Consider the following 16070-nt stretch of genomic DNA (forward strand, 5'->3'; position numbering starts at 1 on the left):
CGTTTGTTGACTTGTTGGTTATGTGAGAAGCATGAACATTTGAAATGCTTGGGTTTTACCGGCAAGCATTTTGATGTCATTACTGACCGCAATAATGGATTTCGTTGGGCATGTGCCAATTGCAGGTCTCTGGAAGTAGATTTTTACCGTCTTTTCAGGGAATCTAAAATGGAGCTTGCTGCCATGAGGAAGGATTTTGAAGTCGTTTTTTCTAGGCTTGAAATTTTTGAAAAAATGTTTAAAAATTTTGATTTCGCTGATGGCTCTCCGAAACGTAAAAAAATCTCAACTATTGTTCCTGGTGATAATTTAATTAGCCTTAATTCACCAGCTGTGGTTCCGCCACGCAAGTCTGTTGAGACCTTACCTTCGGAAAATAGCCTGGCCCTTCCGGGGCAGCGTTCATCACTTCCAATCGTTTCAAGTTCAAAAGGAAACTCGACAACTGAAACGCCTTCTTCAGAAATGTTACCCATATGCTCTCTTACTAATGCTGTTCCTCTAGTTACTGTTAATACACCCTGTTCGAATGTTAATGCTTCTGTTCCAATTACACCTCAAGTTCAGGAAACTGAGTCATCTTTAAATTCCAATCCTTCATGGTCCGGGGGTAGTAATGAACTAATCGTAATTCCTCCCAGGAAAAATATTTTTATACCCTCCACCATAGGATGGGGGTATATTAAGTTTGTCACTACGTTTGTAACTACTCGAAATAATCATTGTAGACCCCACAAAGTATATATATTCTTGATCAGCGTGCAATTCTACATCGATATAGCCATGTCCGTCCGTCTGTCCGTCTGTCCGTCTGTCCGTCTGTGGAAATCACTCTAGCGTCCGAACGGATTGACGTAGGTTGATGAAATTTTGGGAAAATATGTTATATTTACGTAGGACTTTTGGTATTGAAAGCGGGCTATGTAGGTCCACGCTTTCGTATAGCCCCCATACAAAATGACGCGTGACGCGTCGTCGTTTTAAGGAATTTTTAAGATATTTGGCCCATTTTACCACCGAATTGGTTGTAATTTGGTACTTTGTGTCTCCAGAGGCCAAAAAATATTCCTACCAAAGTTGGGTTATATAGGTCCACGTTTTGGTATAGCCCCCATATAAGGCCCCATATAAAGTACGCGTCATTTTAATATATTTTGAATGTATTAGACTCATTTGACAACAGAATTGGTTGTAATTTGGTATTTTGTGTCTCAAGAGGCCAGAAAACATTCCTACCAAAGTTGAGTTATATAGGTCCACGTTTTGTTATAGCCCCCATATAAGACCCCTTATAAAGTACGCGTCATTTTAATAGATTTTGAATGTATTAGACCCATTTGACCAAAGAATCGGTTGTAACTTTGTATTTTGTGTTTCCAGAGGCTAAGAAACATTTCTACCATAAAATGTTTATATAGGTCCACGTGTTGATATAGCCCCCATAATACAATATCTCCCGATTTTCGATATTTTGAACGTTTTAGCCTCATTATCACACCGATATGGCTGAATTTTGGTATTTAGTCTTCTTTAGGCGTATAAAACTTTCCCCCAGAAATTTGTAGGTATAGGTCCACGCCATTATATAGCCCCCATAGAACGGTACCTTCCGAATTTCGGTATTTTGAAGGTTGTGGCCACATTAATCCACCGAAATGGCTGAAATTTGTGGTGGAGGGTATAAAAAGTTCGGCCCGGCAGAACTTAACGCTTTTCTTACTTGTTATTTCTAGATTACATCCTAATACGACTGTAGATAACATTTATAATTACATAAAAGCTAGATTGAATAACATACGTGACACTGACTGTAAAATTATGAAATATAATTCGTCAAGGCCACGTGTCATATCATCTTTCAAATTAACTGTGCCTCATGAGTTCTTTAATGTTATATTAAATGAATCATTCTGGCCAGAAAGTACACTAGTTAAAGAATATATATACAGAGAGAAATCTAATACTATTAATCCTGTAGTTATTCCTTCAGTCGTGTCTGTTTCAAAAAACCAATAAGTTCGCTATCCATACTTTACCAAAATGTTAGAGGTCTAAATACTAAACTTAATAATATTTACTTAAAATCTTTTGGTTGTGATCTCAAAATCCTAGTTTTTACAGAAACTTGGCTGAAACCAGGTATTCGTGACACTGAGATTTTGTCAGATCAGTACCAAGTATACAGAAAAGATAGACTAAACAAAATTGGTGGAGGAGTATTCATTGCAGTTCATAATTCCATTGCCTCAGAGCGAATTATACTTACTGAATACCCTTATATTGAATTTGTGTGTGTTAAAATAAAATATTTAAATCAATCCTTTATTATAACGTGCTCCTACATTGCTCCAAACTCAAACATAGACATTTATCTTAAACATTCCGAATTAATAAAAGAAGTTTCTTTACGGCATTCAGCAAATTCTGAATTGATTTGTCTTGGTGATTTTAATTTACCAAACTTAACATGGGTCTCAGGCGACAACACTGTGGATTATGTACCTGTTTCAGCAACAGAACTGTCTACAGACATGTTATCCTTCTGGGAAAATATTTTTGATCAATATCTCTATCAAATAAATAATATCTATAATTCTAAAGGCAAAATTTTAGACTTAGTGTTTTCTTCAACCATAAACTCTTCTGTATGTGCAAGTCCTCCATTCTCAGAACCTGAAGATATTTATCATCCCACCCTTATGGTAACTCTTGAACTCAATAATATTTCAACTACTAAAACTTTACCGCAAACTAAGTCAAGTAAACTAAATTTTGGTAAAACTAATGTGGTCCTACTGCGTTCTATCTTATCAAATAATAGTTGGTTACCTCAGGGAAACATTGATTCCAGTATTTCAAATTTTTATAAAGTACTTAATGATGCATTGACAGTATCAGTCCCTCTCTTAAAGACGTGCTCAGAAATGGGTCCTGCTTGGTTTACTCCACATCTCAGGAGTTTACGCAATATGAAAAGTAGAATGTATAAAAAATTTAAAAGATGCAATTCCACTTTAAATTTTACCAACTATGCAAAAGCTAGAAATGCGTTCAATAGAGAAAATTCAAGGTGTTATTCAAATTACTTAATAAAGATGCGAAATAATTTTCATAGGAATCCCAAAAACTTTTATAAATTCGTAAACTCTAAAAGAAAAGTACGTGAATTTCCTAGTAGCATGAGACTTGGTTGTAGAGAATCATGTGACCCTAACGACATTGCGAATATGTTTGCTGACTTTTTTCAAAGTACCTACTCCAAATTTTCAACTAACTCCCTTAATTACCCTTATACTATTCATAAACTTAACCAGTTTCCTCGCATTATTCTCACTGAGGATGAAGTATTAAATGGTTTATTGTCATTGAAATATTCAAACTCACCAGGTCCAGATGGTGTACCGACTTCTATTTTAAAATCATGTGCATATGAACTTTATCGTCCTCTAACAAATATTTTCAACGACTCGTTGACATTGGGATATTTCCCCCTTGTCTGGAGATCTAGCTTTATTATTCCTTTGCATAAATCTGATAGTAGATGTGTGATTGAAAACTATAGAGGTATTGCAAAACTAAGTGCAATTCCTAAACTTTTTGAACTTCTGGTTTCACGCCGAATAACTCATTTCGCTAGATCTATAATATCACCTTATCAACATGGTTTCGTTAAGGGTAGGTCTACCTTGACAAATTTATTGGAACTTACATGTGGATTCGTAAATAAATGTCAAACTGACGTTATATACACAGATTTCAGTAAGGCCTTTGACACCGTTGTACACGAATTGTTAATATATAAGCTTGATTCTATGGGTTTCCCATCAATACTCTTGTCATGGATACGTTCTTATTTACAGGACCGTACCCAAAGGGTTTCTTTTAATGATATTTTATCAAATAATATAACTGTGCATTCTGGTGTTCCTCAAGGTAGCCACTTAGGTCCATTACTTTTTGTACTTTACTTAAATGACCTTCCATCTGTTATTCGTTGCTCTAAAGTATTAATGTTTGCTGATGATGTTAAACTGTTTAGCAATCATGATTCTTATAATCAATCAATTAATCTGCAACAAGACTTATATTCTCTTTCCAACTGGTGTAGTGTCAACGGTATGTCATTAAACTTAAAAAAATGTAAAAAATTATCATTTTATAGATCTCGTCCTGATTCTTGCGATTACTTCATAGGTTCGCACAAATTGGATAATGTAGATTCGTTTGTAGATCTTGGAGTTATTTTAGACAGTAAATTGCGTTTCAACTTACATATAGAGTCTTGTGTTAATAAAGCCAAGTCATTACTGGGCTTTATAAAACGCTGGTCTAAGGAATTTGACGATCCATACGTGACCAAACGCTTGTTCATTAGCCTTGTTCGACCAACATTAGAATACGGTTGTGTACTTTGGAGTCCTTTTTACAAATGTGATTCTGATAAGATAGAATCAGTACAAGTTCAATTTCTTTTGTTTGCTCTTAGAGGTTTAGGGTGGAGCTCAACTGAATCTCTTCCACCATATGAAAACCGTCTAAAGTTAATTGACCTTCCAACATTGGAGAAAAGACGTTTAATGCTCAGATCTGTATTCATTATTAAACTCTTGCGTGGACAAATTGAATCACAGTTTTTAATTGGCGAAATAAATTTTAATGTACCTTTACGTAGTACTCGAAACTACATACCACTTAAATTAACGTTAGCAAAATCTAATTATGAAATAAGTAATCCACTCCGATCTTTATGTGATGAATATAACAAGTTATATAATAGGATTTCTTTATCCGAGCTTCTGCATGTCATAAAAAACTTTATCTTACGTTCTTAGTATTGTTGTAACAGTTGCCAGACAATATGTTAGATTAGACCTGTTTATTTTTTGATGTGTTTGTCTTTAAAATGTAATTTTATAACCGGCTGTTGTTTTGCTGTAGCTGGTTTTCCCTAGTCTACTAACCCCCCATATTCCGGAATATGAGGTGTACGCGCTCCCTACGTTAAGGGGAGGTGGCCCTCTCGGTCGGCAGGGGCGGGAAAGTGTGGCGTTGGGAACGATCGAAAAATAATAAAAAAAAAAAAATAATAAACCTTTTGGAAGACGTGACGCTGCTAGTGAACCAGGAGAGATAGTATCAACAGATGTATGTGGCCCTTTTCCACCTTCATTCAGAGTGAAAGATTCGCTTAAAGAGATGTTGATTCACGCAAAATGTCAAGGTCACACTGTAAAAACGTTAATTAGCGACAACGGTGGCGAATTTGACAACGATGACGTCAGGAAAATTCTTGCTCAGCATGGAGTTACTCATAAGTTGACTGCTCCATATACCCCGCAGCAAAATGGGTGTGCTGAAAGAGAGAATAGAACGATCGTAGAAATTGCAAGGACTTTCAAGTACGCAAATAAGGAAATTGAATTTCCAGAATCAATATGGTGTGAATTTGTGAAATCAGCAATATATATTTTAAACAGAACAGGAAAGTCATCCGAAGCTGATATTAGCCCATTCGAAAAATGGTATGGTAAGAAACCTACAATCCGACATTTGCGAATCATTGCGTCGACATGTTATATGCACATTCCAAGTCAAAAGCGAAAGAAAATGGACAAAAAGGCTGAAAAAGGATACCTGGTAGGATATGATGGAGACGAGCGATATCGTATTTATATGCCAGAAAAGAGAGATATTCATGTTTCGAGAGATGTTAAATTTGTAGAGAAAACAAATAATAATCGCTTAGAAGAAAAAACCATAATAAAATCCAACGTAAATCCTGATACACAACGTATTGATTTGTCAAAGATTATACGTTTCAATGATTTAATTCAAGATGATGAAATTCAGAGTGGACTGAATGAAGAGTCGGATCCAAACATAGAACCACAAGATGATCAATTAGCCAAAGATTCACCAAATTTAGAAGAACAAAATGATAAACCTACGAGCAGCTATCCTGAAGATAATTTAGAGAGAAATGCAACATCTGACAGTGAGTTTGAAGATGCTATATCAGGAAGCAAGGATGGACAAGAATCTGAAGAAGAGAATTGCAATTACAGGAAATTAAGAAATAGAAGGGTAATAATTCCAAAAACAACTCATGGCGAATTGGCTATGGTTTCCCAGGAGTTTGTTAATAGCATAGAAACTCCAAATTCATATTCTGAAGCTACTAAAGGCGACCAAAGATCAGAGTGGGTAGCAGCCATGGAAAAGGAAATGAATTCGTTAATAGAAAACAAAACATGGGTACTTACCGAACTTCTGAAGGGTGCTAAAGCTCTCCCATCAAAATGGGTTTACAAAGTAAAAACCAAAGTGGATGGCAGTGTGGATACCTTCAAGGCGAGACTAGTCATTAAAGAATATAATCAAACAAAAGGACTTGATTATGATCAAACTTTTAGTCCGGTAGCAAGGATGTCCACAATTCGGTCTCTGTTAAGTGTTGCAGTCACAGAGAAGATGTACTTAGCACAGTTCGATGTTTCGACTGCATTCCTTTATGGAGAGTTGGACGAAATAATTTTCATGAAACAGCCAAAAGGATTTGATGACGGAACAAATAGAGTTTGTTCTCTAAAAAGAAGTCTGTATGGTCTTAAACAAGCACCACGGTGCTGGAATACTAGAATGCGAAATTTTTTAACCAAATTGGGATTTAAAACAAGCTCGGCTGACAGTTGTCTATACATCAGAGAAAAACAGGGGAAGAAAATCATTCTTGCTCTGTATGTAGACGATGGTTTAGTTGCTGCGTCTGATGTAAACGACTTGAAGATATTTCTGGATGAACTTAAAGCTGAATTCAAAATTACACACAAAGATGCAAAGTACTTTCTTGGTCTAGAAATTGAAAAGTCGGATGATTCTGTAAAGATAAGTCAGAAGTCATATGCTAAGAAAATTTTGGAAAAATTTAACTTTTCTGAATTTAGAGCAGTATCAACTCCGATGGAAAGTACAAAAACCGTTGCAGAAGTTCAAAAATCAACAAATGATTTTCCATATCGTGAAGCAGTTGGAGCAATAATGTATTTAATGTTGGGAACTAGGCCAGATTTGGCATTTAGTGTCGGTGTTCTGTCAGGATCTCTGGAATCCCCTACAAGTGAAGATGTACAAAGACTTAAGCGGGTTCTTCGTTACATTGCTGGCACACTTGACTATGGAATAATTTACAAAACGAACGGTTTAAAGAAATTGGAATGCTATAGTGATGCAGATTATGGAGGCTGTATGAGCACAGGACGATCAACAACTGGAGTAGTAGCATGTTATGCAAGCAGTCCTATATCATGGATAAGTCAAAGACAGCCAACCGTATCCACCTCAACAACTGAAGCTGAAATCATAGCAGCGAGTGAGGCCGCTAAGGAATTGATGTGGTTGAAAAGCCTCTACAATGACTTAATTAATTATAATGAAGTACCGGTAATACACATCGATAATACTGCTGCTATAAGACTGTCTCAAAATCCAGAGTTTCACAAGCGAACGAAGCACATTTCTTTAAAGCACTTCTTCATTCGTGAAAAGGTAATTGAAGGCGATATTATCGTGTCTCAAATCTCAACTGAATATCAAATTGCAGACATGATGACCAAACCGTTACCAAAACTTCGATTGCTGCACTTCGTAAATATTTTAAATATTAATCATTTAAACAAAGGGAAGTGTTGAAGTACTGTGTTTAATCAAATAATATTTTACATTGTATAAGTAACCGTTGCTTTTTGTCTTTTATTCTGCATACAAACTTCATTGTACTTTGTTTGTTTCACTTCAATAAAATTATTCAACTCAATAATAATATCTGCAGTCTCGCTTCTTACGTCGTTTGTTAAGCAAACTTTGACACACAATCCATGCAATTTATACGACGATATCGAATTCCCTTTCCAAGATAGAAGCAGAAGCATCCAAGTCTCAACAAATACATGGGTCAGCTTCGACAAATCAATCACATGTCCATATGGGAGCAAATATATCGTGATCCATAATATATACAGTCTCGCTTCTTACGTCGTTTGTTAAGCAAACTTTGACACACAATCTATGCAATTTATATGACGCTATTGAATTACCTTTCGAAGATAGATGCAGAAGCATCCAAGTCTCAAAAAATACATGGGTCAGCTTTGTCAAATCAATTACATGTCCATATGAGAGCAAATATATCGTGACCCATAATATCTGCCGTCTCGTTTCTTACGTCGTTTGTTAAACAAACTTTGACACACAATCTATGCAACCTATATGGCGATATAGAATTCCCAGCTTTGTCAAATCAATCTCATGTCCATATGAGAGCAAATATATCGTGACCCATAATATCTGCAGTCTCGCTTCTTACGTCGTTTGTTAAGCAAACTTTGTCACACAATCCATGCATTTTATATGACGATATTGAATTCCGTCTCGATGATAGATGCAGAAGCAACCATGTCTCAAGAAATACAAGGGTAAGCTTTGTCAAGTCAAACACATGTCCATATGAGAGCAAATATATCGTGACCCATAATATCTGCAGTCTCGCTTCTTACGTCGTTTGTTAAGCAAACTTTGACACACAATCCTTGCAATCTATAAGACGATATGGAATTCCGTTTCGAAGATAGATGCAGAAGCATCCAAGTCTCATGAAATGCAAGGGTCAACTTCGTCAAATCAATCACAAGTCCATATGAGAGCAAATATATCGCGACCCATAATATCTGCCGTCTCGTTTCTTACCCCGTTTATTAAGCAAACTTTGACACACAATCCATGCAATTTATATGACGATATCGAATTCCCTTTCGAAGATAGATGCAGAAGCATCCAAGTCTCATGAAATACAAGGGTCAGCTTCGTCAAATCAATCACATGTCCATATGAGAGCAAATATATCGTGACCCATAATATCTGCCGTCTCGCTTCTTACGTCGTTTGTTAAGCAAACTTTGACACACACATGCAATTTATATGACGATATCGAATTCCGTTTCGAAGATAGATGCAGAAGCATCCAAGTTTCAAGAAATACAAGGGTCAACTTCGTCAAATCAATCACAAGTCCATATGAGAGCAAATATATCGTGACCCATAATAACTGCCGTCTCGTTTCTTACCCCGTTTGTTAAGCAAACTTTGACACACAATCCGTGCAATCTATAAGACGATATGGAATTCCGTTTCGAAGATAGATGCAGAAGCATCCAAGTCTCATGAAATGCAAGGGTCAACTTCGTCAAATCAATTACAAGTCCATATGAGAGCAAATATATCGTGACCCATAATATCTGCCGTCTCGTTTCTTACCCCGTTTATTAAGCAAACTTTGACACACAATGCAATTTATATGACGATATCGAATTCCCTTTCGAAGATAGATGCAGAAGCATACAAGTCTCATGAAATACAAGGGTCAGCTTCGTCAAATCAATCACATGTCCATATGAGAGCAAATATATCGTGACCCATAATATCTGCCGTCTCGCTTCTTACGTCGTTTGTTAAGCAAACTTTGACACACACATGCAATTTATATGACGATATCGAATTCCGTTTCGAAGATAGATGCAGAAGCATCCAAGTCTCAAGAAATACAAGGGTCAACTTCGTCAAATCAATCACAAGTCCATATGAGAGCAAATATATCGTGACCCATAATATCTGCCGTCTCGTTTCTTACCCCGTTTGTTAAGCAAACTTTGACACACAATCCATGCAATTTATATGAGAATATCGAATTCCCTTTCGAAGATAGATGCAGAAGCATCCAAGTCTCAAGAAATACAAGGGTCAACTTCGTCAAATCAATAACATGTCCATATGAGAGCAAATATATCGTGATTCCGTTTCGAAGATAGATGCAGAAGCATCCAAGTCTCAAGAAATACAAGGGTCAACTTCGTCAAATCAATCACAAGTCCATATGAGAGCAAATATATCGTGACCCATAATATCTGCCGTCTCGTTTCTTACCCTGTTTGTTAAGCAAACTTTGACACACAATCCATGCAATTTATATGACGATATCGAATTCCCTTTCGAAGATAGATGCAGAAGCATCCAAGTCTCAAGAAATACAAGGGTCAACTTCGTCAAATCAATCACATGTTCATATGAGAGCAAATATATCGTGACCCATAATATCTGGAGTCTCGCTTCTTACGTCGTTTGTTAAGCAAACTTTGACACACAATCCATGCATTTTATATGACGATATCGAATTCCCTTTCGAAGATAGATGCAGAAGAATCCAAGTCTCATGAAATACAAGGGTCAGCTTTGTCAAATCAATCACATGTCCATATGAGAGCAAATATATCGTGACCCATAATATCTGCAGTTTCGCTTCTTACGTCGCTTGTTCAGCAAACTTTGACACGCAATCCATGCATTTAATATGACGATATTGAATTCCGTCTCGAAGATAGATGCAGAAGCATCCATGTCTCAAGAAATACAAGGGTCAGCTTTGTCAAATCAATCACATGTCCATATGAGAGCAAATATATCGTGACCCATAATATCTGCAGTCTCGCTTCTTACGTCGTTTGTTAAGCAAACTTTGACACACAATCCGTGCAATTTATAAGACAATATAGAATTCCGTTTTGAAGGTAGATGCAGAAGCATCCAAGTTTCAAACAATACATGGGTCAGCTTTGTCAAATCATTCACATGTCCATATGAGAGCAAATATATCGTGACCCATAATATCTGCAGTCTCGTTTCATACGTCGTTTGCAAAGCAACTTTGACACACAATCCATGCAATTTATATGACAATATCGAATTCCGTTTTGAAGGTAGATGCAGAAGCATCGAAGTCTCAAGAAATGCAAGGGTCAGCCTCGTCAAATCAATCACATGTTCATATGAGAGGAAATATATCGTAACCCCATAATATCTGCAGTCTCGCTTCTTACGTCGTTTGTTAAGCAAACTTTAACACACAATCTGTGCAATTTATATGACGATATCGAATTCCCAGCTTTGTCAAATCATTCACATGTACATATGAAAGCAAATATATCGTGACCCATAAGTTTTGTTCCAGAACCTGCAAAATAGTACTATTTAGTACTATTTTTACAAATTGTTCCTAAAAATGCGTTCCTGTACCCCAAAAAATAGGAAAAGTTGCACTTCTCTTTTAACAAAAATGGCGCTGAAATAGGTTCTCTTTTACTATTTTCTGCCACACAAATTTGGTCGGGCAAAAGTTTAAAAACTGTCACAAAAAATATTTGGCATTTGTTTGACACAAAAAATTGATACCACAAGATTGATTAAAAATGTTTGGCAATTGTTCTAATAAATACGTATAGCAAAAAGAAGAAAACTATAAAAAGGAGAAAAACACGCAATTTACCTACACTTATGGAAAAAGAAATGTTATTATCTGTTATCGAGGAAAGTAGCAGTGAAGACGAGTGGTTATTTATGGATTCGGACGATGAGATAATCCAAAGCCTAGAGAAGTCCATTAAAGGTAATGTCCATCACATCCAAACGCAGCTGGGATATAGGACATGGAATGAGCATGTAACATACAATGACCACCTTGTGAATTACTGATAGTGCAGAATATAAAAGTGGAAAGACAATGACAATACAGAACACCAATTTTTCAGCGTTGGTTGTTGGTTACGTTTCGTGAGTTTTTCAGCCGAGCGTAATTTGCGTTTAAACTGTGGTAGCAAGGTCCTATACCATCGTGCTGGACAAATTCGTATGAAACACATATATTTGGACGTAATCTGTTTCAGGGGAGCCACCATGGGGCAATGGTATGTACACCCGCCTTGCACGCATAAGGTCGTGGGTTCGTATCCCCGGCCAGGCAACACCAAACAATTTTCAACGGTGGCAAAATCCCCCCAGTAATGTAGGCGACATTTCTGTGTATTCCAGCCATGTAAAACTTCTCTACAAAAGTGGTGTCTTGGACACGCCGTTCGGACTCGGCGATAAACTGTAGGTCCCATATCATTGAGCTAATATGAATCGGGGTGCACTCACTGATATGAGAGAAGTCTCCCCTTGTCCCGCCGGGGATGTTAGTGGTACAATTATAATCTGTTTCAGATAAAATGGAGGCGATTTTGTTATGTCCTCATGTCTGTTTGGGTGACTGGTGACAGTTCAAACATAAAACTTTGGACATCATTATATTTATTCCAAACTAAGATCAGGAGTGAACATGTGCCAAATCAGTCAACCCCCACAAAACAATCGTGTGAGCAAACTTTAAAGACCTTTCTCTGATAGTTTTGAACTGTGCACAGCTAGTAGTTATTGTGGTCCTGATTATGGTGATGTAATTATTTTCTTGCACAAGTCTATACCATTACCATGATATGTAATACACATAATGGTCCCAAGCAAATCCAAAGTGTCACCAGTCAGAGTAAAGTACCTTCTTTCCTTATCCTTTTCCCCAAAAACCCCCCTAAACGTAATGTAACCCCATAAAGTAAAAAGTCCATCTTTCTTACACATACATACAAACATACATATGCACTTTCAGAACTTCGAGCTTTATTACAGCGTTTAATGGGATTTTAGGGTAAAGAAGGCTTTCATACGCACAAAATGCGCCTCACAGAAATAATGTCTTCCAAGTATGTTTGGAAGAAATCCGTTTCTCTGACTGCCGGTCTGGGTGGAACCACTGAAAGTAGTAGTTGGTGCGATATCTGTTGAAAGGAATAGCTCCAACGGTCTATTCTCTCAGGTGCCTCCTCCGCAACACTTTTGATTGGTAATCCATATTTTTGTCGATAACTTCATACGTTGAAAAAATACTGAAAACCGCGCTGAATACAAATGTAGCAGAAAAGGATTTTGGTTGTGTAGTCGGTATACGATCTGTCCAGTTTCTAATTCACACAGACTAAGGGTGTATCTCTGTCGGTTTGGCGACTGATACATTTTTACTTGGTATATCTCATACCATAGTATATACCCGTGGTATATTCAATTTTTGTTTGAAACTCACCTAAATGTTCATTTTTGACCATAAAGTATATATTCATAATCTGGGTGAAACTGACCCTAAGCAGTTAAGGTGTGCGTACATAAGCTCCCTTGCCTGATTGCCTTACTGACTGCCTGGCCTCTCTGCTTTATGTCAAAAGAGGCAAAAATTCAGGCGCCTGAATGTGTGTTTCAACACGTATTTCGTATGCTTCTACTTTTGACATAAAGCAGAGAGGCCAGGCATTCAGTACGGCAATCAGGCAAGGGAGCTTATGTACGCACACCTTTAGAGCTCGAAGCCTGATTTTGGGTATTGTCAACCAAATTATCTCTGAATTAACATTAAAAATTCCCAATGGTTAAATGCGTACCACCGGGATTTTGGGCATTTTCAAGGTTTAAGCTTTATTATTATATCGAAATGGCTGAAGATTGCAATTTAGTCTTCTTTGGGACTACAATACTTTCTCCCAGAAAGGATAAAGAATAAATATATATGAGAGAAAATGATATTCTGCATTTAGCACATTCCACTTCTCCTAGGAATAAGACTTGACGTGAAGGAAGAGCTATGTACTTTCCACTTCAATAACAGCTCGTGGTGGAGGGTATAGTTCAGTACAACAGAACTTAACTCCGATAATACTTTTTTTAAAAGTTAAGACAGTCTTTCAGTTCATGAGTAATACATTAATTTTTAATCTTCTTTATATGGAAATTATTTTGCAGGCAAACGCAATTCCATAACCAATTACAGGGTCAATGTAATGACATCATATACTGATGAAGAATTTCGAATGCATTTTCGCATTTCGAGAAATTTATTTCAAAATTTGAGCGCGAAGTTCGCTGATAGCGAAATCTTCACAAACCTCCGTGCAGATAAAAGATTGTCAAGCGACGATCATCTAGCTATTTTTTTGTGGTTTGCAGGCCATGAAGCCTGCAGTTTTAGAGATCTTTCCGACAGATTTGATGTAACAATTTCAAGCGTAAGTCGAATTATCAGAAGGGTAACAACATTTTTGAGTTCCTTAAGTCCACAAATTATTAAATGGCCAACTGCAGATGAAAAATGTGAGTCAAACGAATACTTCAGAATTAAGTGTGGATTTTCGGGAGCAATTGGTGAGTTCAATAAGCAATCTCAAATAGAACCTATTCATATATGTACATTAGGGCTATAACCAAAAAAATACCAAACCAGTACCGTGTGGGCAATTTTGTCCGGTGCAAAAAGTTTCCGCACCGACTGCGATTACTAAAGCTCTTTTCATATGTTTTCTTCTTACAAATTCAAATTTCCTTTGTTTGAATAAATATTTATAGAAAATAACTACCCCATATTCACTTGTCCGGTAGGTACAATAAATATAAACATGAAATTCGCGAGTTTTTAAAGAAAAACCAGAAATTGCAATATTGTTCTTAATATGCTCTGAAATGGCGCGATTTAAGAAGAAATTGGTCCAGAAATAAATACGGAATGGTTTGATATTGATTTTAAATTAAAAAAATATAATAGTACATTTAGACTATACTGGATTTTGCAAATCCAGTGGATTTAAGTTGTCATGTTCATACAATATATCTCAAATAAATCCAGATAATTGCTAAATCCAGCATAATCTAAATCAGGCATTAAAGTTTTAATGAATAGCGTATAATACCCCGGTTACACTATACCGGATTTAATAAACCCACTGGGTTTCAAATGTCAATTCCATAGCGCAAACGTCAAATAAATCCTCATGAAGTGGGTTAACCCGGCAAAAAGCTGTAGTGTAACCAGGCTATATGTCGTTATAACCAATAAACTTAAGAAAATACGTTACTGAACTTCAATGCATTTGGCGCGGAAACTTTTTTCGCGAAAGAGAAAGAAATTACACATTATTTCATAAAAGTTGTTCATGCTCTACACGGATATGTGGTGGTATTTTTGATATTTGCAAAAAAAGTGCAAAAACTTATAACCCTAATGCACATTAGGGCAATCCAAAAACACATTTTTTCATTTCCATATCATCGAAAACTTTATATATAAAATTTTTAATTATGGAGATCGGTAAAGGTTGACCTGTGACCCCTTACTTACCCGGTTTTCCCACTTTTTTGTAGGATTAGTTGCTTTTAGCCACAAAAATAAACTGAAACAATTGTTCCATCGATTGGACAATAAATGTGATTTTATTAAAATTTGACATTGGCCGCCATACAAGGTACCATGATAATAAGGATGGGTCAGAGATCACGTGTTAACGTTTACCGATCTCCACAAAATGTAATATATAAAGTTTTTCGATGAAATGGAAATGCGATTTTTTGTTTGCGTCGCCCTAATGTACATTCTATTTAAATTTTAATAGGGTGCATCGATGGAACGCATATTGTTATAGACCCACCCAAGAATTCCAAAAATGAATATGTAGATAGGAAGGGCCATTTCTCCATCAAACTCCAGGGTATCTGCAATGAAAAAAGGAAATTTATCAATGTATTCATCGGATATCCTGGATCTTCACACGACAGCTGGGTATTCCAGAATTCTCCGATTTGTCAAAATATCGAAAATAAATGTGGAGGTTATATATTTTTGATTTTCATTGGAATATTAATAAGTATATTAAGAAGTATTTTTATCTATAGATTATTATATTCTTGGAGACTCGGCTTATCCATGTGGAAGACATTTAATAACGCCTTATAGAGACAATGGGCATCTAACAAATGCGAAGAAGCGATTTAATGTAAAGCTGAGCTCTGGTCGTGTCACCATGGAGCATACGTTTGGTATCTTGAAGCAGCGATTCCGTCAGCTTTACTATTGCAAGCTTCGAGGCATAGAAAAACTATGCCATTTTATAAGGGCTTGCTGCGTTCTCCACAATCTCGCAGACGAAGATGATTTTCAATTTGACGACATATGTGAAGATGAGGAAGAATTCCCCTGCAGTAATACCGGTACGCCGAATAATGCACTTCGGGACCTCTTATGTGAACAATTGCAAGAAACATAACTCAATAGAGGTTTCAATATCCGCATTAACCATTATCCCTGTAATATGTAAATAACATGAATAAATAAA

At 36.5% G+C, this 16070-nt stretch overlaps 1 long non-coding RNA gene across 1 annotated transcript; it reads left to right on the forward strand.

The window, feature by feature from the left end:
- Positions 1 to 11355: 11355 nt before the first annotated feature.
- LOC141396331 (uncharacterized) lies at positions 11356 to 15756 on the forward strand. The gene is made up of 4 exons (XR_012411144.1): positions 11356 to 11491; positions 13711 to 14109; positions 15351 to 15566; positions 15631 to 15756. It is a non-coding gene; the product is annotated as an uncharacterized lncRNA (long non-coding RNA).
- The last annotated feature ends 314 nt before the right edge of the window (positions 15757 to 16070 follow it).

Source organism: Musca autumnalis, unplaced genomic scaffold (assembly GCF_047663935.1).
Source record: "Musca autumnalis isolate F117 unplaced genomic scaffold, ASM4766393v1 scaffold_252, whole genome shotgun sequence".
Lineage (NCBI taxonomy): Eukaryota > Metazoa > Arthropoda > Insecta > Diptera > Muscidae > Musca > Musca autumnalis.